This window comes from Oryctolagus cuniculus, chromosome 11 (assembly GCF_964237555.1).
Source record: "Oryctolagus cuniculus chromosome 11, mOryCun1.1, whole genome shotgun sequence".
Classification (NCBI taxonomy): domain Eukaryota; kingdom Metazoa; phylum Chordata; class Mammalia; order Lagomorpha; family Leporidae; genus Oryctolagus; species Oryctolagus cuniculus.
Window position 1 is genome coordinate 11,078,417 of NC_091442.1, and position 24,343 is coordinate 11,102,759.

A 24,343-nucleotide genomic window follows, 5' to 3' on the forward strand; every position below is an offset into this window, starting at 1 on the left:
GGGGGCTGGCTGTTGGGCAGGGACCCAGCAGTCTCCCAATGAGAGCCCGGCGCTGGCAGGACCCACAGGAACCTGGGAGCAGGGGCGAGCCGAGTGACAGGAGATGGCGCAGGAGGGAGAGCCCCGTTTTAACCATGTGCCCTTCTGTGCTTCTTCGATTTTCAAACTCTATGCATGTATTACCCTTTTAAAAATAACATAATTTATGCCACAGTGCAGTTTTTAAAAAAGCAATGCATACAACGTGCCTGGAACATAAGACGCGCTCGACAAAGCTGGCTCTGCCTCGTGTGGGAATTCTCCGGTGCTCCAGCTACGTCGTGTGACCTTGGGCAAAGCCCTTCGCCTTTCTGTTTCCAGTTCCTTCCGGGAGTGTGATGGGATGCAGACAAACCCTGTTCTGGGGTCTGCCAGGAGGGTTCCTCCCAAGGACCCGTGTGATGGAGGCGATGGCTGTATTTGAAAGTCAGAGTGACGGGGTGGGGGCTCTTCCATCTATGGGTTCACTCCCCAAATGGCTGCAACAGCTAGGGCTCTGCCAGGTCAAAGCCAAGAGTCAGGAACTCCATCCAGGTCTCCCAGGTGGGTGCAGGGACCCGTGCACTGGGGCCGTCCTCCACTGCCTTCCCAGGTGCATTAGCAGGGAGCTGGGTTGGAAGCAGAGCGGCCGGGACTGGAACTGGGGCTCCGTACAGGATGCCTGTGTTCAAGCAGCAGCTTAACCAGCTGAGCTACAAGGAGCCCCAGAGATGGCTTCTTAAGACCCTTTGAAATGGAGGAGCCCTGTGGTGTGTGGGTGGGTGGGGCCAGGGCTTCCCGGAAAGGGAGTGACCTCCCACAGCCCCCCCCCCTTCCTGTCAATCATAAGGCAGCGGCGCCAGCCTGTGCCAGGCACCGTTCAAGGCACTTTCACATGCACAGGAAGAACGTTAACACGGTGTCTACTCCATCCCCATTTTACAGACCGGCAAACCGAGTCTTCAGTTGATGGTACCAGGAGGACATGTTTGGGGGGGCTGACTTTCTCTTGGAAATTGCTGGTGGAGGCTGAGCTGAAGTCCAGACGGGGTCAGGACGTTTGGATGAGGGGCCGGAAGCAGCTCGGACCCTGAGCCTGCAAGTCCCGGGCGTTTGTGGAGCTGCTGGGGAGCTGTGGGTTGGGGTTTGTAGTTGGAGATCATCGGGGGTTCAAAGACGGTTCATTCAACGCACCTGGGACACGGGACACCCACATCCATTTCCGATGAGTTCAAGTCCCAGCTACCCCATTGGCCACCCAGCTTCCTGCCAGTACATCCAGGAAGGCAGCAGGTGTGGCTCAGGCACCAGGCCCAGCCCTGGCTCCTGTGTGTGGTTGGGGAGAGAAGCAGCAGATGAAAGAACTCGCTGGCTCGCTCGTGCGCTCTCTCTCACTCTCCTTCTGTCACCCTGCCTTTCAAGTAGATGAAAATAAATCAAACGTTTTTCTGAACAGACTATGAATTAGATAGGAAGCCCCTACCCCCGCCCCCAGCTGACATCTGGGTCAAGTCAGACGGGGCTGAGACTCCCTGCAGGGCGCAAGGCTGTGGGGAAGCTCGGGGAGGCTTAGGTGGGACCTGTTACAGCGCTTGCCTGGGTCTCATCCCTGCCCCCACACCTCTGTACATCACTCACAGCCACCAGGGTTCTGCCCGTTGAAACCCAGAGGTCGATCCTCTTCTGCTCAAAGCCCTGCATGGCTCTCCCTCGCTCTGCACCTGTGGGAGCCACGGCTCCACCACGGCTCCCACCATGGCTCCCCAGGCCTCACCGCCTGCCACCCTCCCTCTGGTTCCTTTTGCGTCCGCCGCACTGGCTTGTTGCTCCCACCTCTTTTCAAATGTCACCTCCTCAGAGTGGCCGTCCCAGACCACAAAGCCTCTCCCCCACCTCCTCACGCAGCTCCAGCCCTGTCCAGCCCTGTCCAGCCCTACCCCCCGCCAGCCTTATTTTATATCGCCATCAGTAAAATTACACTTTCGCTTTTTAAAGATTTTTTTTTTATTTGAAAGGCAGAGTTACAAAGAGGGAGGGGGAGAGAGAGAGAGAGAGAGAGAGAGAGAGAGAGAGAGAGAGAAAGAAAGGTCTTCCATCTGCTGTTTCACTCTCTAAATGGCTGCAGCAGCCAGAGCTGGGCCTATCTGAAGCCAGGAGATTTTTCTGGGTCTCCCAAGCAGGTGCAGGGGTCCAAGGACTTGTGCCATCTTCTGCTGCTTTCCCAGGCCTTAGCAGAGAGCTGGATCAGAAGTGGATCAGCCAGTACTCAAACCAGCAGCCATATGGGATGACGGTGCTGCAGGTGGCAGCTTTACCCACTACACCACAGCGCCAGCCCCCATTTTTTTTTTAAAGATTTATTTATTTGTTTATTTATTTGAAAGGCAGGGTTATAGAGAAACAGAGGCAGGGAGAGAAAGAGGTCTTCTATCCACTGGTTCACTCCCCAAATGGCCACTATAGCCGGAGCTGGGCCTATCTGAAGCCAGGAGCTTCTTCCGGGTCTCCCACGGAGGTGCAGGGACCCAAGGACTTAGGCCATCCTCCACTGCTTTCCCAGGCCATAGCAAAGAGCTGGATCAAAAGTGGAGCAGCCGGAACTCGAACCGGCGCCCACATGGGATGCCGGCACTGCAGGCGGCAGCTTTACCCGCTGTGCCACAGCACTGGCCCCTGCACTTTCATTTTTAAAGTTTATTTATTTATTTTTATTTAACCACTGGTCATACACCCTAAATGCCCACAACGGCCAGGGCTGGACCAGGCTGAAGCCAGGAGCCGGGCGCCACCTCCCAGTCTCCCCTGCGGGTCAGGAACCCGGGCAGCTGAGCGTCACTCGTGGCCTTCCGGGGTGCGTGTTAGCAGGAAGCTGGGTCAGAAGCGGAGGCGAGGCGTGCTCCCAGGCAGCGGGAGGGGGGCGCTCCTCTCCGCCCTCGCCAGCACTTGGTGGTCTCTCCGTCTCTTCACCGCAGCCCTCCTGGTGAGTGGGAGGTGGGTCTCACTGCGGTTTTGGTCTGATGGCTGATCACAAGGATTGTGTGAGGGAGCACATCGAATGAGGTGCTGGCAGGTGAGGGGTCTGTGTGGCTGAAGCCCCCTCAGCGGCCGGCCAGGCTGGGCCCCCCGGGATGTCCTCAAGGCTGGGCAGCCTCGCAGGTGGGGCCAGACGGCCAGGCCAGGCCTCTGTGCGGGTGTGGGTGGCTGGTGGCCCTCTGGGCAGGAAAGCGCCAGTGGGCACCACGTCAGACAGCCCAGGCTGGCCAGCAGTTGGCAGCTGCAGTCGGCTTGCAGGCCACGCAGCAGGAACCAAGCAGTTGTGGCCGATGCCTCTCCCCACCCACTCCTCTGCCTCTGCAGGAGCTCCCGGGGAGGGCTGGGAGGCTCAAAGAGGCGACTTCCTGGGCCTGGGCCGCCTAGCGTCATTGCCCACCTTGTGGAAGTCCGTGTTCATCCTACAAATCCAAGTGAGAGTCTGCCATGCGCAGGGCCGGAGCTAACTCTGGAGGCCCGCGGGGCCTGGGACAGAGTCCCTGCCGCCCCCAGGGAGCTCACCATCGGGTGGGGGATGGGGTAGAAGCAGGAAAGGGGAGCTGAGTGACGGGCGGAGGGCGTGCACATCCAGACGCCAGCAATTGCAGCAGCAGTTGCTATTGTAGTGTTTGCTAAGGGTCAGGTACCGTGGGAAGCGTGTGGCATACAGAGGAGGGAGGGGCAACCCGGAAGGCAGATCACGCTACCCTACCCCACCCACGCTTCTTGGTCCTTGAATTCGAGGAAAACGAGGAGTCCTGTGAAAGCTGCAGGGGCTGCTGCAGAAGGGAAAGCAGCCAGTGCAAAGGTCCTGGGGTGGGAGTGCACTGGGTAGATCCTAGGAAGCCAGGGTGGTCGTGTGGAGTGGGCGAGGGGAGGGCAGGGTTTAGCAGGTGCGGGTGGGGATCCGAGGCTCGGCCCCTCCAGCTCACACGGGCAGTGGCAGAGGCCAGGTTCCAAAATCCATCTCAGGACCACAGCCCAGTGCTCCCGGGGGTCCGCTTCTTTCTCTCTGTGCTGCTCCCTGCCTCATTCCCAGGTCGCATCCCTCAGGGGTCCATGCGACACGTGACACCTCTCCCCCACCCCTCCTCTCGTCCCAGCGCTGCCTGCTTGCGGGTTGGGTGCCCTTGGAAAATGGCTTCCACCCGCTCCTCGTCCACCTGGGAGGGGTCAGGGCTGAGACCCCACCTGGCTGCTGCTTTGCTATCACGTGTTCAGTTTATCTGTGGGTCCTGGCCTGCGGTTGCAGGTGGGACCGCCAAGGCCAGCGTTGCCTGCAGGCGGGAATGGGTCTGTCTGGAGGCAGCCGGAGAAGGGAGGAGAGAAAGAGGCCTGGGGCCCAGCCCCCTGGTAAGGAGTGTTGGGCTCTGACCAAGCAGCAAGCCTGGCCCAGTGTTCGGTATCCATCCCCCACCCCCACCCCATCACGGGGGACAGAGCCCCGCTGACGTCATTGGCCCAGAGCATGAACTCGCTTGTTGGCCACCTGCCGTGTGCCAGGCCCTGTGCCTGCTAAAGTGGAACCAGGGAGAATCCAGCTGAGGCAGGCTCCCTGTCCCTGCCCTCCTGCCCCCGGGCCGGCGCCGGGCATTGCCTTGGGGGTGCCCCTGTGCACTATGACGGAATTCAGAGCCCCCCCCTTTTTTTTTTGCACCCAGCCCAGTGCCTTTTCCTTTGATGCCGAGTTCTGCGTCAGGTCCCGGCTGACAGGGAGCGGGCAGGCCCCGCCCTTGCTGCTTTCTTGCTGTTTGATCTGTCCTGTAAGCAAATGCCCCGAGGCGGAGGACAGCATCTACCCTTGGAGGAACCCAGCAAAAACATCCCCTAGGGCAGGAGGCAGGCAGGTCCTGCTCCCGGAGCGCTGCTGTGTGTCCCAAGCTGTCCCTGGGGACGCACAGTCTCTGTGCAAGGTGGTGGAAGGCAGCGGCGGGTGTTTGAGGTCCTAAGACTGGGGGGTGGGGAAGGGGGCTGGGGGGGGGCAGGAAGCAGGTTCTCGGGCCCTGGGCACTTTTGTCTTCCTCTGTGACAACCACGAAGTGATATTTTATAGATTAAAAAGCTGGCGGGCAGTAGGGAGAGGAAGAGGAGGAGGAGGAGGGGGAGGAGGAGGAGGAGGAGGAGGAGGGAAGAGGCTGCTTCCCCACCCAGAGCTGTTGAGATCTACGATGATGAAGGGTGAGGGGCACCAAGCACTTGAACTTCGTGCTGTCTCCGGCTGCGCCCCCAGCCTCGCTTCCCCACTCCCCGCCATGCCCAGGACCAGGAGGCTTCGTCCGTCACTATCACCAGGAGACGACTGTGCTATGCCCATGGCCCGCCACCCCCTGTCCCCTGGACCTGTCCTTTCTGCTTTATCTCATCCCCTTGGGGGCCACGCCTGGCGTGCAGCTGGCGGCTGGGACCTTTTGCTGCTATGTACTCCAAGGAAATTGACCCTTAATTTGCAAGGCTTTATAAGCAATATCAGGTGATTATGGCCATTAATATTTATGGGTTGGCTCTCCCAGGAGGGGGCCTGGGTGCTAATTGGCCTTCCTCTCTGTGCCTCTTTTCTCATCGAGGCTTCTGATCTCCTGCGGCTGCTCTGGGCTTCAAAGAGGAACGCGCCTGCCCGCCCCGGGCCTCTGCTTCTTTCGGGCTGATTCTCTCGCTTCGTTCCTTTCTTGCCTGCTGATTCTGTAAGCAGGCTCATGCATGCGTGGTGCGTGGGTACAGGGCTGCGGGGGGTGGCTGGGAGAAGGGCTGGGGTCCCAGCTGCACAGGCTGCGAGGAGGGGCCGTGCTTCTGCCCAGAGGAAGTGGAGAAGGGAGGCTTGCAGGGATGTGTGTGTGAGCCCAGAGACAGGGCCCTGGTGCGCACGCCCACGCCTTCCTCTGGCTGCAGTCCAAGCACTCTGGCCTTTTTATATCAGATGGAATCTAACCCAGCACCCAGGGGAGTGTGGGGCATCTGCTTTCGGGGCCCTGCTTGGAGGAGACAGGTCCCACTGCACTTCCTGGCTTTGGGGGTGCCTGGAGTCCAGGCTGCCTGGGCCCAGAAGGAGGTATTTCAGGTGGAGGATGCTGTTGCCATGGGAACCAAGGCGCTTGTTTCCCAGGGAGGGGGCAGTGTCCTGCCTGTGGTCCCTGGGGCTCTTGCCCACTCACACGGTGCCCCGGCAGCCGGGGCTGGGATGGCGCTCAGGGCCGGGCAGGCCTTGTACGTGAGAGACGTGCTAGGAGGGCACTGGGGTGAGACGGGGCCCTCGGTCCTGGGGAGGAAACAGGCGCCACCCAGCAGCAGTCGAGGTTGCCATGCCAGGAAATGGGCACGAGATGGCCGAGCGTTTGACTTGTTTCTGTGCCGGTGATTTGCGAGGTGGGCAAAGAATGCAAATCATCCGGCAACGGGGTGGCCACACCTCCCCAGGGGCCGGCCGCGCGCGTGGGCACGTCACTCCCCACTCTCGGAGGGGCAGCCCCACTCGGCGTCCTCCTGGGCTGCTGGGCAAAACAGAGACAGCTCGGAAAGGAGGTGGGAGGTGAGAAGTGCCCAGTTCCCAAAATAGGCTCGGAGCCGGGGAGAAGCCGGGCTCGGCTGGTTCCCGGGTTGACACAGCCTAGGACAGGAGCACGTGGAGTCGGCCTGAGCCTGCCCCCAGCTCACTGAGCGGCTGACCTGGCACCACGCACCTGCTCTGTGCCGCAGGCTCCCCATCCTCACAAGGCGAGGACCGAGCCACTCTCTGGGGTCTAGTGCTGTCACAGTCCTGTGCCTGCTTCCCGATCACTGTCCCCGGCAGTCACTCAGGCTCCCAGGAATTTCTGGAGTTAGGATTTTATTGTCCAGAGCAGGCTGCCGTCTCTTCTTTAACGACAGTGTGTTGGGCACTGTGGGGACAGGAATGAAAAAGCGAGCAGGACAGGTGAGGTCCCTGCCCCCTGGAAGAGGCAGGAGGGATGGAGGGGGCTCCTGAGTTTCCAGGTTGGCATGGCTGTGTGCCTGGCAGCTTGGTCAGGGTCCATCCTGCACAAGTTAGCTGAATAGCACGCCCCTCCCCCCATAACCTCCCCTGCCTACCCCCCCCCCCGCCACCTGCTGCCCCAGTGAGTCAGGCCTTGGCACTGATTGGTCTAAGGCAGGATTTCTCAACCTTGGCACCGTCGTCATCTGCATAACTCTCTTGTGGGCAGTGGAGGGGGCTGCTGTGTGCCTTGCAAAATCACCCCCAGTTAGAACCGTTGGTCTGACGGGCTTAAGCCATCACCTGTGATGCCGGCATCCCCTATGAGCTCCAGTTCGAGTCCCGGCTGCTCCACTTCCGATCCAGCTCCCTGCTAATGCACCTGGGAAAGCAGTGGAGGACGGCTCAAGTCCTCGGGCCCTGCACCCACATGGGAGACACAGAGGGAGTTCCTGGCTCCTGGCTCCAGCCTGGCCCAGTCCTGGCCACTGCAGCCATTTAGGGAGTGATCCAGAGGGTGGACGCTCTCTCTCCGTAACCCTGCTTTTCAAATAAATAAAATAAATGTTAACAAATGAAAAACAAACCTGCTGGTCAGAGGCAATCATGGCAGCCCCATGGTTTTGCTGTTGTTGAGCAGGGGGTCGGCCTGCAGCGCCGCCCATCCCGGGAGCTGGGAGGGCCTGCGGGTGTTCCTCCTTCTCTGACAGAGCTGGAGCCCTGAGAGCTGTGTGCCCTTGGACAAGTCACTGCACCTCTCTGAGCCGCCCGGTGTCAGTGAGATCGTGAGTGGTTCCTTTTCTTGTCTTTCACTAGGGTTTATTGGAGGCCTACCTGGAGGAGGTGTCCCACAGAATCCCCAAACTTCCAGGGGCTGAGGCATTCTCCACGGGGCGCCCAGGGAGACAGCATGTGTGACAGTCCCCTGTCTACAACCCCATTGCCATGGAAACACTTCTCTCGGCCCTCTTAAAAAGTGGTTGGGTTGGGATAGGATGCACATGCCGTACAATTCACCGCACTCCGGAGTGTGTAGCTCGGTGGTTTTGAGTGAATTCACAGAGTTGCGTGACTCGCCGCTTTCTCTTTCTCATTTTAGAATGCTTGCCCCATCCCGAGAAGAAATCCCGTGCCCGTTAGCGCCACTCCCATCCCCCTACTGTAGCCCCTGGTCGGTCTGGTGCTGGTCGTTCCCTGTAATGGGGTCACACGCTATGTGACCTTTGTGACTGAGCGTGACCTCAAGGCTCCCCGCGGGGCACCGTGTCCGCGGCCCTCCCCTCCCTGGCCACACCACGTTCCATTATCCGCTCATCCGTTGTTGCACGGGTGGCTTGGTTCAGTTCTCGTGGGGATGCACCTACAAGTGGCGTCGCTTAACATTTCAAAGAATTGCTCTCTCTCTCTCTCTCTCTCTCTCTCTCTTTTTTTTTTTAAGGTTTATTTTATTTGTTTGAAAGGTAGAGAGAGAGATCTTGCATCCTTTGGTTTACTCCCCAAATGCCCTGGCCAGGCTGAAGCCAAGAGCCAGGAACTCCATCCAGGTCTCCCACGTGGGTGGCAGGAGCCCAAGCAGCTGGGCCGTCTTCCGTTGCTTCCCCAGGTGCATTAGCAGGGAGCTGGATGGGAGGTGGAGCAGCCAGGACTCGAACCAGTGCTGTGACATGGGATGCCAGTGTTGTAGGCAGCAGCTTAACCTGCTGTCCACAGCGCCAGCCCCAGACCGCTCTCGTGGCCTCCATCTCCCGCCTACCAAGGTCAGAATTGGCTTGCGGCTTTCCAGAAGAGTCTTGGGAAGCCCCCGCCTGCAACGGGACGGTGGGGCCTGCAGCCCTGCCCCCACCCTTCCAGGCCAGGTGAGCTCAGGCAGGCAGCACCTCCTCTCTGAATCTCCGCTCTCCCCGCCCCCCCGCCCCGCAACCACCAGGACAGGGCGAGGCTGAGAGGAGAACCGTGACCGTGACCAGCGAGGAGGCAGTGGGCGTGAGGACTCTGTCAAAGCTGGAACACAGCACAGAAGGATTCCTTCGCCTGTTTGCCGGGCACTGAGCTAGGTGCTGGGACACAGTGGAGCCGGCGGGAGACGTGGGACACGCCCACTACCGTTTTCCATCAGCGACTGTGGCAGATGCTCTAGCATCCGAGCTAACCATGCTTCCTCTCTTTTTTTAAAGATTTATTTATTTACTTGAAAGAGTTACACAGAAAGAGAAGGAGAGGCAGAGAGAGAGAGAGAGAGAGAGAGAGAGAGAGAGAGAGAGAGAGGTCTTCCATCCTCTGGTTCACTTCCCAGTTGGCCGCAATGGTGGGATTGCGCTGATCTGAAGCCGGGAGCCAGGAGCTTCTTCCAGGTCTCCCATGCGGGTGCAGGGGCCCAAGCACTTGGGCCATCTTCTGCTGCTTTCCCAGGCCACAGCAGAGAGCTGGATCAGAAGTGGAGCAGCCGGGACTTGAACCACCGCCCATATGGGATGCCGGCACTGCAGGCGGGAGTTTTACCTGCTCTGCCACAACGCCGGCCCCCGAGCTTCCTCTTCAAGCCTCGGTTTTACCACCTGTCAGGTGGGTGGCCTGGATCCACCTGGGCGCCGTGGAGTCTCCTAAGGTTCCCATTTCCAGGGCCTAAGAGGGTGCGCGCCTCCCAGCTGCTCGGAGGAGGGGCCTGGCCCTCTGGGCTGGCCGAGCGGCCTGGGAGGAGCTGCCTTCCTCGTCTTCCTCACCTCCTCATCTGCGTGCTGACCCCAGGGGAACCCAGCCTGGGGTGCAGATCTGGCTGCTGGGCCCCCCGGGGAGAACAAAGATGGAGGCAGGGGCTGAAAATACGCAGAGGGAGCCCAGCTCTTGTTTCCTCCCGAAGGGTGAATGCCCAGGAAGCTCTGTCCGCACTGCAGAGTGGCGGAACGGCTGGCCGAAGGCTCCCCGCTCCCGCCCCTCTGTGACCCCAGCCTAGGGTGCGACCCCCAGAGAACCCGAGTCAGGCTTCAGGTCAAGGATGATTCTCCCTCCTGCCTTCCCACCACTACCGACTCTGATCATGTCTCTGCCCTTCCTCCAGAGCCTTCCGTGGCTCCCCACTACCCTCCACGTAGTCGGAGTAGATTAGCGAGGCCTGCAGCCCCTCCAGACTCAGACCCCAAATGGCTCTGGCTGGCCTCTTCCCACCCCACACTACTTATCAGCACCCCAGGACTGGCCCTGCATTTTCACACTTTTAGGCCTTTGCTTACCCAGAGCCTTCAACTAGAGCAGCCGGGTTGGTCCAAAACCTCAACTCTGATTGCCCCAAGAAAAGGGGGCTGGGGGAGGGGCATTGTGGTGCAGCACTTGAGACGCCCCCCCGCCCCCCGTATCAGAGTGCCTGGTTCAAGGTCCAGCTCTGCTTCTGATCCAGCTCCCGCCAATGCACCTGGGAGGCGGCAGAAGATGCCCCAAGCACTTGGATTTTCCTGCCACCCACGTAGGAGACCTGGATGGCGTTCTTGGCTCCTGGCTTTAGCCTGGTCCAGTCCTGGCTGCTTGGGGGCATTTATGGAGTGAACCAGCACATGGAAGCTGTGTCACTCCCTGTCTCTCTGTGTGTCATTCTGCCCTTCAAATAAGTAAGTCTTTTTTAAGGGGTGGAGGGAGGTTGACTGGCTCATGTAACCTGAAGACTCGGGACTCACAGCCTCAGGCATGGCTGAATCCAGGTGCTCACACTGCGTTGTGAGGTTCCCAGTTCCCTCCGTCTCTGGACCTTCTCCCTTTGTGTTGGCTGTGCCCCCCCCTGAATCCCCCGAGTGGAGGCAGAGAAGGCTGCCGGCAGCCCCAGGCTGATGTCCAAGCCACAGAGCAGCCCCCCAGGGGCGCGTCGGTTTTACTCGAAGAGCCCTGGGACTGACATCCCTGGGCCTGGACTGTGCCGGCTGCTCACCTGGACCACTTACCGCGGTCGTGAACGCGACACTCTATCGGGCCGGGTGTGGGCCGCGTGCCCCACCTGGAGCCGTTTCCTGGGGACCAGAGGAAGGATGGTTTTCAGGGCGCTGCTGCAAATACAACGTGTGTGGACGGTGAGAACCCGGTGTCTGCAATGACTCCCAGAGCCTCTGTCTACACTCAGGCAATGCCAACCGGAAGCAGATCTCACCAGGCCACAAATGTCCTGGGGGTGACGGGTTAGTCACCATTAGTCACCTGCGAAATAAAAACCTTGACCCTCGGGGCTGGCGCTGTGGCGCAGAGGGTTAAGCATCCACCTGTGATGCTGGCATCCCGTATGGGTGTCAGTTCTAGTCCCGGCAGCTCCACTTCTGATCCAGCTCCCTGCTTAATGCCTGAGAAAGCTGTGGAGGATGTCCCAAGTGCTTGGGCCCCTGCACCCACATGGGAGACCTGGAAGAAGCTCCTGGCTTCAGATTGGCACAGCTCTGGCTATTGCAGCCTTTTGGGGAGTGAACCAGCGGATGGAAGACCCCTTTCTCTCTCCGTCTCTCCCTCTCTCTGCCTCTCAAGTAAATAAATAAATCTGTAAAAGAAGAAAACTGCGCGTGAAGCGTTATGCAAGGCTGCCTTTTTTTTTAAGATTTCATTTATGTATTTATTTATTTATTTGAGAGGTAGAGTTACAGACAGTGAGAGGGAGAAACAGAGTTCCTTCTGTTGGTTCACTCCCCAATAGCTGCAATGGCCAGAGCTGTGCCGATCCGAAGCCAGGAGCCAGGAGCTTCTTCCTGGTCTCCCATGTGGGTGCAGGGGCCCAAGGACTTGGCCATCTTCTACTGCTTTCCCAGGCCGTAGCAGAGAGCTGGTTTGGAAGAGGAGCACCCGGGACTTGAACCGGCGCCCATATGGGATGTCGGCACCACAGGCGGAGGATTAACCTACTGTGCCACAACACGGTTTCCTAGTGGAGAGACTGGTGGTCGGCCCAAAGGGTGGACTGTCCGCCAGGGTCAGAGGCTAGGTGTGCCACCTCGCGCCTCCCACTGCTCTGCGTCCTGCTTGCCAGGCCAGCCGGGAAGCAGGGTGTCGCTGTGCACCTGACTCCACTGGAGTCTGCGTCCCACGGGGCCTGAAGCAAGGAGTGACTAACTGCTGGGCCGCACTGCCTCCTCCGAGACTGGAGAGCTGGGTTGCAGGCTTGGAGATTCTCAGGGGCTGGACATGGTCCCTGGGGAGTGAAGAGGGCCAGGGGAGGCCTTGGGCAGCCTGCAGGGCTCCTGCCCCAGCCAGCGAGGTGCAGCTTGGGTCTTCCCGTGTTTCAAGATAACTTGAAAATTGGGACTTTGGCCGGCGCCGCGGCTCAATAGGCTAATCCTCTGCCTGCGGCGCCGGCACACCGGGTTCTAGTCCCGGTCGGGGCGCCAGATTCTGTCCCGGTTGCCCCTCTTCCAGTCCAGCTCTCTGCTGTGGCCAGGGAGTGCAGTGGAGGATGACCCAAGTACTTGGGCCCTGCACCCGCATGGGAGACCAGGAGAAGCACCTGGCTTCTGGCTACGGATCAGTGCGGTGCACCAGCCGCAGCAGCCATTGGGGGGTGAACCAACGGAAAAAAAGGAAGACCTTTCTCTCTGTTTCTCTCTCACTGTCCACTCTACCTGTCAAAAAAAAAAAAAAAAAAAAGGAGAAGAAGAAAAGAAAAAAAAAGAAAATTGGGACTTTGAAATGAAATCTCCCAAATGTATCAACATGAACAACTAATTTGGTTTTTTTGAAACACTACTCAGATCAGACAAAAGCGTATCTGCATGCCAGCTCTGACTTGCAGGCTACTAATTTTCAGCTTCTCTCTCCTTGCTACAGGTTGGGGAAACTGAGTCACGGGTGTATTTTTATGTAATCGATGTATTTGGCCTTTACCCTTGAGGCTGGGTGGGTGCCTCCCCCTGGCGTGATCTGACTGTGTCTCTCAGTGAGGGAGTCAGGCTGTGGCATCCTGGGGGAAGAACTTTCTAGGCAGACAGAAGAGCAGGTGCAAAGGCCCTGAGGCCAGAGAGCACCTGTACCTTCTAGGGATAGCAACAAGGCGCGCGGTGCAGGGTGGAGGAAGGGGGTAAGGGCTTGGAAGGGATGAAGACGGACAACCAAGTCCGGTTCTATACAGGGCCTGAGAGCCCTGCTATTAATGCAGAATGGACAACTGAGAGGACAATTGATAAATGAATGAATTTGTGAATGGATGAAGGATGAATCCCACACCGCCCTCGCTGGCGTGTTCATATTTGCTGTGGGTGTAGCTGATTCAGGCCGGGTTCTGAAGTCTCCGGAATCATTCCCGGAGGTGATCTGTGGCTGACATTCCCAAGTCACTGTCGATGTTGTCGTGTGCTGGGGAGGGGGTCTCCGTGAGAGCGGGTAAAGGTGCGAGAGACCACTTGAGAACGAAGGCAGAAACACGAGGCGCTCCCCAGAGTGCCTAGCAGGTCGGGAGTGCTCCTCTCGGCTCCCCAGGGCCCCAGGCCTCTGTAGAGGGCTGCGACCCGCGTGAGGCCATGAGACATCCTGTCTGCAAACCTTCCAACCTCCGCCAGCCCCTGGTGACCCCAGCACGGGTGGCCGAGCCCCAGGCCTGCATCGTGTCCTCCGCCGGTTTTCTGCCTTGATTCAGGCGCTGGCGTCCCAGCTGCTGGCAAACGACTCGGGTGGGGTTGCCATGGCGACCCTCCGGCATGGATTCCCAGAGATGCTCCTGCCTCCTCCTGGGCCTGCCGCCGCTGATTGCCGTGTGAGAGCGTGACTCACCGTTAAATATATCATGGGCGTCCCAAATTGGCTGCTCAGCCCCAGCGCCGGATGCGGGGACAGGGAGCCTCAGGGCGTGTGGGCACTGCCCCAGTCTCCTACCTGTTCCTCCTGCCTTCCTCAGTCAGGGTGAGTTTCTGTCCTGGCCCTGTCACTTGATAGCTGTGTGACCTTGCGCAAGCTTCGGGTTGGAAGCCTCAGCGTCCTCATCCGCAAAATGGGTCTGGTGTGAGCACTGACCGTCAAGAACTGAGAGGAGTCTGAGGTTTCACCCAGCCTGCAAGCCCGCAACTCAGGCCGCCACAGTCTCCTGCAGGCTGGCGGGAGACACGCGATCCCTGTGTCAGAGGCAGAGGACCTCTCACTCCCAGCACGACAGGCAGCCGTCGGCTTTCCTTGCCCCCACCCCCCGCCAAGGGCCAAACCAGCAACGCGAGGCAAGCTAGGTGCAGATCTGTGACATGGCTGAGGACCCTGGAGCTTAGGAACTTCTGGTCTGCAGACCTCGGCCGTAGCCCCAGGGGGAGGCGCTGTCTTGCTTATGCTGGCCGGGGAGCAGCTGTAGCTCGCCCGTCTGCTTTCTCTACCTTCGCAGACTGTTTGCTTGCAGACACCCTGGGAAAGGTCAGCCAGAACCAGGTGCTCAGAGTCCCTCGCTCAGAAGACGTGGCCGGGGTGGGGGACGTGGGGCACACCGGTTGAGGCTCTGCTTGGGTGGGCTGCCAGCATCCCATATTGGAGTGCCAAGGGCTGAGTCCAGCTTCCTGCTAATGCACACCCTGGTGGCAGCTGATGGACAGCCCACACGGGACCTGGATGGAGCTCCAAGCTCCCATCCTCAGCCTGGCCCAGCCCTAGCTGTTTCAGGCATTTGGGGAGTGAACCAGTAGATAGGAGATCTGTCTGTCTGTCTCTGTCTTGCTCAATAAAAAAATGAAATAAAAAAGCAAAAGAAGACAAACAGGCTTTGCGAGACCCGTGGAGAACTGTCTGCCCCACGCCTTCCTAGCGCCGCTGGGAGGAGCCGGCAACCGTGCACAGGTCGGGGGCTTTGCCCAGCGCCCAGCGTGGAATAGGCAGCTCCTAAGTGTTAGCAGCTGTCATTGTTGTTCTAACCTTTCATCCCTCTCCCAATCATAGAATATCAGAGACCTCCTGTTCTAGAATTTGCCCAGTTAGCTAAGAATACCCATGGCACCTCTTCTTTTTGACCAGCGTGCGCCCTTTGCCCCATGACGTATGCACAACCCCTTGTCTCCTCCCTCTGACGTCCCTTTTTTTTTTTTTTTTTTTTTTTTTTTGACAGGCAGAGTTAGACATTGAGAGAGAGACAGAGAGAAAGGTCTTCCTTCCATTGGTTCACCCCTCAAATGGCCGCTACGGCCGGCGCTGTGCTGATTCGAAGCCAGAAGCCAGTTGCTTCCTCCTGGTCTCCCATGTGGGTGTAGGGCCCAAGGACTTGGGCCATCCTCCACTGCCTTCCCAGGCCACAGCAGAGAGCTGGACTGGAAGAGGAGCAACCAGGACAGAATCCGGCGCCCCAACAGGGACTAAAACCCGGGGTGCCAGTGCCACAGGCGGAGGATTAGCCTAGTGAGCAGCGGCGCCGGCCTGACTTCCCTCTTTATAAAAAAAAAAAAAAAAAAAAAAAAAAAAAAAAAGCTTTACAGAGAAATGTGCCACACCATGAATTCATTTTAGGAGGATGGTACAACACCATGCAGAGGTGTGCAGCCAAAAACACCACCGTCCAGTCTCAGAACAATCTGCACCCACCTCCCTCCCCTCCACCCAGGCCCAGTCAACCGCTCTCCTTTCTCTGTGGATTCGCCTCTCCTGGGCTTTCCAGAGAAGCAGAGTGGGACACAGCACTGGCCACCCGGGTCTGGCTGCCCTGAGCTCCCCGGTTCTGAGGTCCAGCGAAGGAGTCCGCTCTGCTTCCTGGCTGAGTGCTGCTCCACCACTCGCACGCTTTAATGCAGCTGCCTTCCTGCGCCGCCAGGTCCCAGGAGAAGCGCCCGGGAAAGCCTCGTGCACCCTCAAGTGCGGACGGCATGGACCAGCGTTGATTGGCACCGCTCGGCCGGCTCCCTCGGCGCGCCCTGTCCTCGGGGCCCTGTGGGGCATTCTTGCTAATCTAAAGTAAGAGAGAGGGACAGTTTGGCAGGAAGAGCTTTGGAGGCTTTGAAAATCACATGAGAAACCCACTTCCCTGGAAAGCAGGCGAGGAGCCAGCCGGAGCCCCGTCCAAGAAAAGGGGCGTCGCCCAGACTTCCGGGGCGGACCCTCCTGCCTCCCCCCAGTGCCATCTCCATGGCAGCCCACTCCATAAATAAAGGGGAAGCAGAGCGAGGCCGGCGCCGCGGCTCACTAGGCTAATCCTCCGCCTTGCGGCGCCGGCACACCAGGTTCTAGTCCCGGTTGGGGCGCCGGATTCTGTCCCGGTTGCCCCTCTTCCAGGCCAGCTCTCTGCTGTGGCCAGGGAGTGCAGTGGAGGATGGCCCAGGTGCTTGGGCCCTGCACCCCATGGGAGACCAGAAGTACCTGGCTCCTGCCATCGGATCAGCGCGGTGCGCTGGCCGCAGCCCGCCAGCCGTGGTGGCCATTTGAGGGTGAACCAACGGCGAAAGGAAGACCTTTCTCTCTGTCTCTCTCTCTCTCACTGTCCACTCTGCCTGTCAAAAAATAAATAAATAAAAATAATAAAGGGGAAGCAGAGCAAAGGAGAAGGTTCTGGAACCTTTCTGCACAGGGCCCTTCTTTCCTCTGAGAGTCCAGGAGGACGACAGCTGGAAGGCATCCCCAGGCCAAGTGATGGGAGGACCTCCCTCCTCCAGCCTCACGTGGCCCTGGCTGTGGGGGACCTGGCGGTTTCTTGGGTTCAGGAGCAGGGAGGCACTGGAGACAGTCTCAACCATTCTGGCTAGAGGAGCTGGAGAGACGGGGAGGGGGGTGCCGGCCTGGGGGCCTTCCTGGTTTCCTGGCCCTCCTTCACATACTCCTGCCCTGCCTGTGGTCCGCGGGTCCCTGCAGAGGCTCGGAGAATTCCTTCCGAATCGGGAAGGTGTTCCGTCTCTGTGCAATCCCCGCCCTGTGTCAGTGGATCTGCAGAGTGGACAGGTGGCGTCAGCGGGGTGGGGGTGGGGCTCCACAGGGGCTCCCTTGCATGACTGGAGAGGGTCCCGTCTGGGAGTGGCCTGAGTCTGCTCCCAGCCTGGCATGGGAGTTCGAAGAGCGATGGGAACAAGAGACGGGCGGTGAGAGAGGCTGACCCGATGCTAGCGCTGCGTCCATTCCGCCACATTCTATGCAACAAGTCATTGCTGAATCCAGAGCCAAGAAGAGCTGTAAGCCTCACCTCTTATTGGAGTGCCAAAGGACATGGGAGTGATCTCCTCCGTTTTTATTTGTTTATTTATTTGAGAGGCATAAGGAGAGAAAGAGATGGAGAGAGAGAACACGCACTCCCGTAGGCTGGTTCACTCCTCCAACATCAGGACTGCCGACCAGAGCCCAGAACCCAATCCAGGTGTCTCCCGCGTGGCTGGCAGGGACTCACCTGGCAGTCACCTCAATCGGCTGCCTCATCTGCCATCTCCAGCTCTGTCCGGAGTCAGGAGCGGAGCCGGGACTCGAACCCAGAGCTTCCAAACTGGGATTCAGTGTCCCAACCATCATCTTAGCTGCTAGGCCCTTCGCTGGCCCCATGGGAGGGAGAGTGCGAGACTCACGTAGCTGGCAAGTTCATGGCGTGGAAGGGGCTCAGCAGGTGTGGGAGAAAAATGCCAAGCGACTGTCAAGCCCTAAAGGCTTGTCTCGGAACACAGTGGAACTTCATGGTGGTCACAGCTGCTTTGTCATTTGTCTCTTGGGCCAGATGTGAAGCAAGTCCGTAGCCTGTCTGTCCCCTGCTCCCAGGCCAGAGTCCCGGCCTTGTCCCCCAAGGGACTGTGTCCTTGGAAACCTAGGCCTTCTTGCCAGCCTCGCCATATGCCTTCTCAGATCCGAGCAGACCCCAGAGTGACTCAGCAGGGCCCTGCGCACGGCGCTGCGCCCGGGCCCTGGGGCAGGTGCACCAGTAGAAGGCCGAGGACGTTTGCAAACACATCTCCCTCATTTATGCCAAAGCTTTTACGAGAAAAGGGCCAGCGCTCTCTGGATGGCTCCCAGGAACACATGGACAGTGAGTCCTGCCCTCAAGCTGACCCCTGGCCAGCCACCTTTGTTCTCGGTTGACCCAGAGGCCTTGTTTCTGGACCCTGGCCGGTGGGCATCTTAGCCACGAGCAGTGAGTGCCACTGTCCAGCGGGGATCTTTCCGCTGAGTTCGGAGTGAAAAGATCAGAGTTTCCGGCTCCCTCTACAGACTCCCCTCTGCGCTCCAGACATTCTTGCTCTGTGTGTCTGACAGCCTTGTGGAAGCAGATTGAGATGCACTGACAAACGGTATTGTCGCTGCAGTCTCCCGGACGTGCAGGCGGCCAGCTCTCCCGCTGCAGTGGAGGCTGGGGTTGCATTTCTTGGAGACAGAGTTTCTGAGCCCTCTGGCCTGCTCAGAGTCCCGAGGAGGCTGCAGACCTAGAATCCCTCCATGTGTTCTTCCAACAATTCTTTGTTGAGTACCTGCTGTACACCAGCCCCTTGCTAGGCACCGAGGACACAGCAGTTTGGAGGTGGGACAAAGACCCTCTCTGTTCGGGAAGTACGCATTCTAGAAGGCAAGAACGATGCACAAATAAGATCCCATGAGACATTTACTATCTCCCTGTAGACAAACGTGTTAGGATTCACGCTGCAGGCATTTGAAAGAGAGCAGTCCGGGTGGCATAGCGGGTAAAGCCGCTGCCTGCAGTGCTGGCATCCCATACGGGCACGAGTTCAAGTCCCGGCTGCTTCACTTCTGATTCAGCTCTCTGCTATGGCCTGGGAAAGCAGTGGAAGATGGCTCAAGTCCTTGGGCCCCTGCACCCACGTGGGAGACCTGGGAGAAGCTCCTGGCTCCTGGCTTCAGATCAGCTCAGCTCCGGCCACTACAGCCATCTGGGGAGTGAACCAGCAGATGGAAGACCTCTCTCTCTCTCTCTCTCTCTCTCTCTTTTCTATCTGTGTAACTCTGATTTTCAAATAAATATTTAAAAAAGAGAGAGAGAGAGAGAGAAAGCAGTTAGAGAGAGCCGTTCTGGGGCCATGACATAGGAGCCGAGATCTAAAAGAAGCAAGGGAAAGAGGCTGGCCTGTGTCTGAGGGTGGAGTGTGGGAGGCACACAGAACACAGGGGCAAAGGCGCTGAGGCTGCGGCACAGTTGATGCGGCCCAGGGGCAGCCAGGTGGCCAGTGCGATGGCAGGGGAGCAAGCTAGAGGAGAGTGGAGGGACCTGAGGGGCTGGGCCACGCAAGGCCGTGTGGCCGGACGAAGGACTGTGGTGTTTGTCGCGGGTACGCTGGAATGCACAGGGTGCTTTGAGCCCAGTAGAATGAGTGGACCTAGCGTGGGTTCTGCTGGGATCCCCGGATGGGAATGGAGTGAGGCAGGCCGGAAGCAGGAAGACAGTGAAGAGCAGCTGCCGCGTGGACGGTGACCTAGCCCAGGACAGGCGGTGGGGCGGGGAGGGGTGGGCACGTCCCAGGTACCTCCTGAAACCAGACCCCAGGTCTTGCTGATGCGTCAGACATTCTGAGAACCCCTGCATGGCTCCCCTGTCACCAGGATCCTCAGCCTGCGTTCCATTGGCTGCTGCCCACCTAGGGAGAAGGTGTCTCCCCTCCACGCCCAGGCTAGGGCCACCCTGGCTCCCCCAGGCAGGAGCCCCTCCCTGTGTGGGACACCCCCCAGCTTTGTGACCCCTCCCCACTTGGCTGCAGCCTCCCTGTCTGTGAGTGGGAATGAGGAAAGTGCACATCCCCAGGGTGGCCATGCGAACCAGGGGCCATCGGGCTTGGGCGCGAGCTGTGACAGCAGTGACGGGAGACGCTGACGAACAGGCTGGCTCCATGCACGTCATCAAGGGGATCGTTTTGTCATTTCTGCCGACCCAGGGGCTTTTGGGAAGCCTTGACCTTGACTGAGCTCAGTCCACGGCCATGGCTAAGTCAACATCTGTCACTCAGGTACAGTGGCTGAGAAGCGTGGGCTCCGTGTCAGCCAGGACTGGGGAGGGCTCCCAGCTCGGCCCTGGGACATGTTGTTGCTGGACAGGGCAGCTACAGAGCGACGGGTGCGGCCCTGCAGGTGGGGGCTCCGCTCAGCCGCGTTCCCAGGGGCAGACCAGGCCCTGTGTCCCAAGCACTTTGTCCCTGTCTCCAGGGACCGTGGGCTCCAGTCTTCCCGAGAAGTCAGACTCCCGGTCCCCGTTCTTGGAGCCCCCACGTCTCTCCCCCTGTCCTAGGAGAACTGGAACAGGGTCCCTCAGGCCGAAAGAAGCCTGGGAGCCTTCCGGTGGTTTTTTTTTTTTTTTCAGACTCCTGGAATATTAATTTAGGGAAACAAACAAATGAAAAAGAAAACAGCTTTCAGGATGTAGCACATTGGAAAACAATCAAGTGCAGCAGGTTCAGGCTCTTCCTCTATGGGCACCGAATGACAAGGGCCCAGAGTGGGAGGCCCACAGGTGGCCCCAGGGCCGAGGCCGTTTCTTGAAGCTTTATTTGTTCAAGTCACGGAGCGATTCGGTGAGGCAGGCACAGGCAGTGTGGTTGATGAATGCAGTCTCTTCTCGCTGCCGTCACTCTGTCGCTGTTTGTGTACATAACCCACTTAGAGATAAGGCCAGCGTGCTAAAAATACTGGCTTTTTTTGAATAGGTAATATATTTTCCTGGTATGAAAGTCAGAGTGTTCAAAAAGATACCCAGTGAAAAGCCTTCCCCGTCTGGTCCCCCGGCCACCCAGGCCCCTTCCCAAAGGCAACCATGGCGACTGATTTCTTGTGATTCCTTCCAAAAAGTCTGAATTCCCACAGGAATTCAGGAGACCCACAGGGTGCACATGCTTTTTCCTCTGGGTTGTTGAAATGGAAGCTTCTTCCCCACATTGTCGCCCCCTTGCCTGGCTTGGGAACAGCACACCTAGGGAGTGTGACCTCCCTATGCAGATGGAGCCACCTCCAGTCTTGTTCGCAGCTGTGTAGTATTCCGTCATGCAGATGGCCTGCTGTCCACCTGACTGTCTCCTGGGGCTTGTCTCTGAACTTCTTATTATCGTATTCATTGAGTGACAGGGAGACAGAGAAAGCAAGAGTGAGAACGAGAGAGAGAACGAGAGAGAGTGCTCCCATCTTCTGGTTCACTCTCAAATGCCCGCAAAGGCCAGGGTTGGGCGAGGGGCAAACCCAGAAGCCGGCAACTCAATCAAGTCTCCCCGTGGGTGGCAGGAACCCAACTGCTTCAGCCACTGCCGCTGCTTCTCGGGCTCTGCAGTAGAGGAAGCTGGAGTCAGGCCCAGAGCCGGAGCTGCACCAGGCCCTCCTGGTGGGGCTCAGACATCCCGACCACATCTCCAACACCGGGCTCAACACTCAGGCACCGCCACCACATCTCCAACACTGGGCTCAACACTCGGCCTGTCTCCCCCCTCCTCTCTCCCTTCCCCCCCTCCCCCTCCTCTCTCCTGCTCTCCCCCTCCCCCACCTCCTCTCTCCTGCTCTCCCCTCCCCTCCCCCTCCTCTCTCCTGCTCTCCCCCATTCCCTGAGCGCACTTCCCCCCTCTCCCTCTCCCCTCCCTTCCTCTCCCCCTCCCCTCCCCCTCCTCTCTCCTGCTCTCCCCCACTCCCTGAGCACACCTCTCATCCATCTTCCCCCTCCCCCTCCCTTCTCCCTCCCTCCCACTCTCCTCTGCCCCCTAAATGCACCTCTCTTCCCCCTCCCCATCTCCACACCTCCTCTCTCCAGCTCTCCTAGTCCCCACTCCCCCCTCCCCTCCCCCTCCCACTCTCCCCCGCCCCCTGAGCGCACCTCTCGTCCATCTTCCCTCCCCCTCCTTCTCTCCCTCCTCCCCTTCTCCTCCCCTATCCTCTCCCTCCTCCCCCCTCTCCTCCCCTCCCCCTCTCTCCCACTTCCCCCACCCCCTGAGAGCACCTCTCATCCATCTCCCCTCCTCCTCCCCTCCCCTTCCTCTCTCCTCCCCCTCCCCTCCCCCTCCCCTCCTTCTCCTCCCATCCCCCTCCCCTCCTTTCCCCTCCTTCCTCCTCCCCCCTCCCCTCTCCCCCTCTCTCCCACTTCCCCCACCCCCTGAGCGCACCTCTCATCCATCTCCCCTCCCACTCCTTCTCTCCCTCCTCCCCTTCCCCTCCCCTTTCCTCTCCTTCCTCCGCTGCCCTGGCGCCCTTCCCTAGGCACCACTCATTATTTTAATGAAACTCTGGGATGTGTTTTATGAACTTGACATCTTGCTTAGGGAAACCAAAAGAGGAGTTGCCAGGGGACCGTGGAGAGGGCCGGGCCCCGCGCTTAAAGGGGCCTGAGGGCTGCTGGGCCCCATGCTCACCCATGGGTGCTGCTCCCTGGTCTGCAGCATGGGGTACCGACCCTTCTGCCCTGGCCGGGTTTGCCGAGGGCTGAGAGTGACTAACGTGGTGCCTCTGAAATTGGGGTCCCCAAATCCATCCAGAGACAGTGAACAAAAAGGAAGTGACTGAAGGCCTTGAAACCCCAGGCGGAGGACCGGGGCTCGCAGATGGGGGGAAGGGTCCTTCCAGGGCGGCACGGACCTGGGGCAGGGGGCGGGGACACTTGATCTGAGATCTATGGAGACCCAAGGGAGGATCCTACCTGGCAGAACTGCAAAGGCCCTGAGGCAGGAACCAGCGTGAGTATTGGAGGAGCCGCAAGGAGGCCGGGGTGAGGCTGAAACAGGCTGAGCTCAGGGCAGGGCTGAGCTGAGAGGCCCCAGGGCCTTGAAGGCCGTGGTGAGGTCACTGGCTTTATCCATATAGGCAGGGCAGTGGCAGGATGCGGGTATGTTTCTAGAAGATCCTTCCAAGCGGAGAATGGACTAAGAGCCTGGAGGAAGGACACAAGTCCTTGTGGGATTGCTCAGTGGATGGACCAGGGCACTGAGGGCGGCGAGACATGTGAGACTCCGGGTCTGTCCTGGAGGTGGAGCCCACAGCGTGTGCCAGTGGACAGAGAGGAGCTGGGCAGGGCTCCTGGCTGCGGCCTGGAGTCCGGGAGGACGGAGACGCCATTGCCTGAGCAGGGGAATCCCAGAAGGAAGCAGGTGGCAGGGCTTGCAGAGCTCAGCTTGGCCTTGCTCCGCTGGAGAAGCCCGCGGGACACCCCAGTGTCAGGCGAGCTCCTGCCACCCAGCCAGACCTGGGCGGAGCTGTCAGGTGGGCCCACCCATGGCAGAGAGTGAGCCCACGGCCCTACTCTGGCTGCCTGGGGCCTTCCGGGTCACCTGGACACAGGTCCCCCTCCTTCTGAGCCGGTCTGCCCACCCCTGTCTCTGCACCCTGCTGCCAAAGTATGCAGGAAGGAAATGAAGGGTCCCTTCCACGGGCCCAGCGGACCCTAAACTAACTCTCCCCTCTCTCCCCCTCTCTCCCTCTCTCTCCCTCTCTCTCCCCACCAGTGCTTGTCAGATAGTTGGATGGAGAATGCATGGATGGATATATGGGTGGGTGGATGGATTTGTAAGTGGGTGGATGGATGGATGGATGGATACATAGGTGGACGAATGGGTGGGTGGGTGAGTATATCGTTGGATGGCTGGCTATATAAGAGGGTGGGTGGATTTATAATGGATGGATGTATGGATAGGTAAAAGGATGGGTGGTGGATGTGTGGATGGAAGGGTGGATGAATGGATGATGGTGGATAGGTGGACAGATGGATACATGGATGGTACATAGATGAATGACAGATGAACAAGTGAGTGGATGAACAGGTGACGGACGGATATACAGACAGAGTGGATAATTGCATGGATGGTCAGAGGGGGAAAAGAGAGAGGATGAGAGAGGGTTCACAGCCGGGGAGAGAAGGACAGGCAAGCAGAAATCACACGGGGAGCCACTCCCTTCTATTCATAGCGCATTGGCCAGAGCACAGTCCCACGGCCAGTGTAGCTGCGAGGCTGGGATGCAGCCACGTTTCCCGCTGACGGTCAGGGGCTCTCTCCAGCCACGACAGAAGGAGAGAGTGGGGCTCAGGGGAGGCACTCAGCCCGACTCGCTCCCACGCCCAGTATTTTTCCTCCCTAGCACTGACCACGGTCTGGTCTGTCTCATGGACTTGTGTGCTGTCTGCCCACTGTGGAGGTGAGCTCTGCGAGGTTGGAATCTTGACTGTCGCGTCCAGCACCGCACCCCCGGCAGAACAAATGAATGAACGCGAGTGCGTGCGTGCACGCACCCAACTTGCGCTTCTTCCTTCCGCGCCACGTTTTTTTCAGATTATTTTTGTCAACATCCGAGTGCGCCCCAAGGGAGATGACAAACATGTGGCTGTCATCGCAGATGCTGTGCTGCTGAGGCCGCGAGTTCCTATTCTAGAAAAATACGAGTTAGCTGAATGTCATTTGGGGACTGTCATGTCAAAATAATGCAGTAAAATGCTAAACACGGATAAGGAGAGATGAGCTCTGCGGCTCAGGTAGCTGGCAGCAGTCCGACCGAATCGCTAGGGCATGC

General features: G+C 58.9%; 1 protein-coding gene across 2 annotated transcripts in view; it reads left to right on the plus strand.

Moving 5' to 3' along the window:
* The window catches only part of KCNB1 (potassium voltage-gated channel subfamily B member 1), a 103,265-nt gene that overhangs the window by 37,280 nt on the left and 41,642 nt on the right, over nucleotides 1-24,343 (plus strand).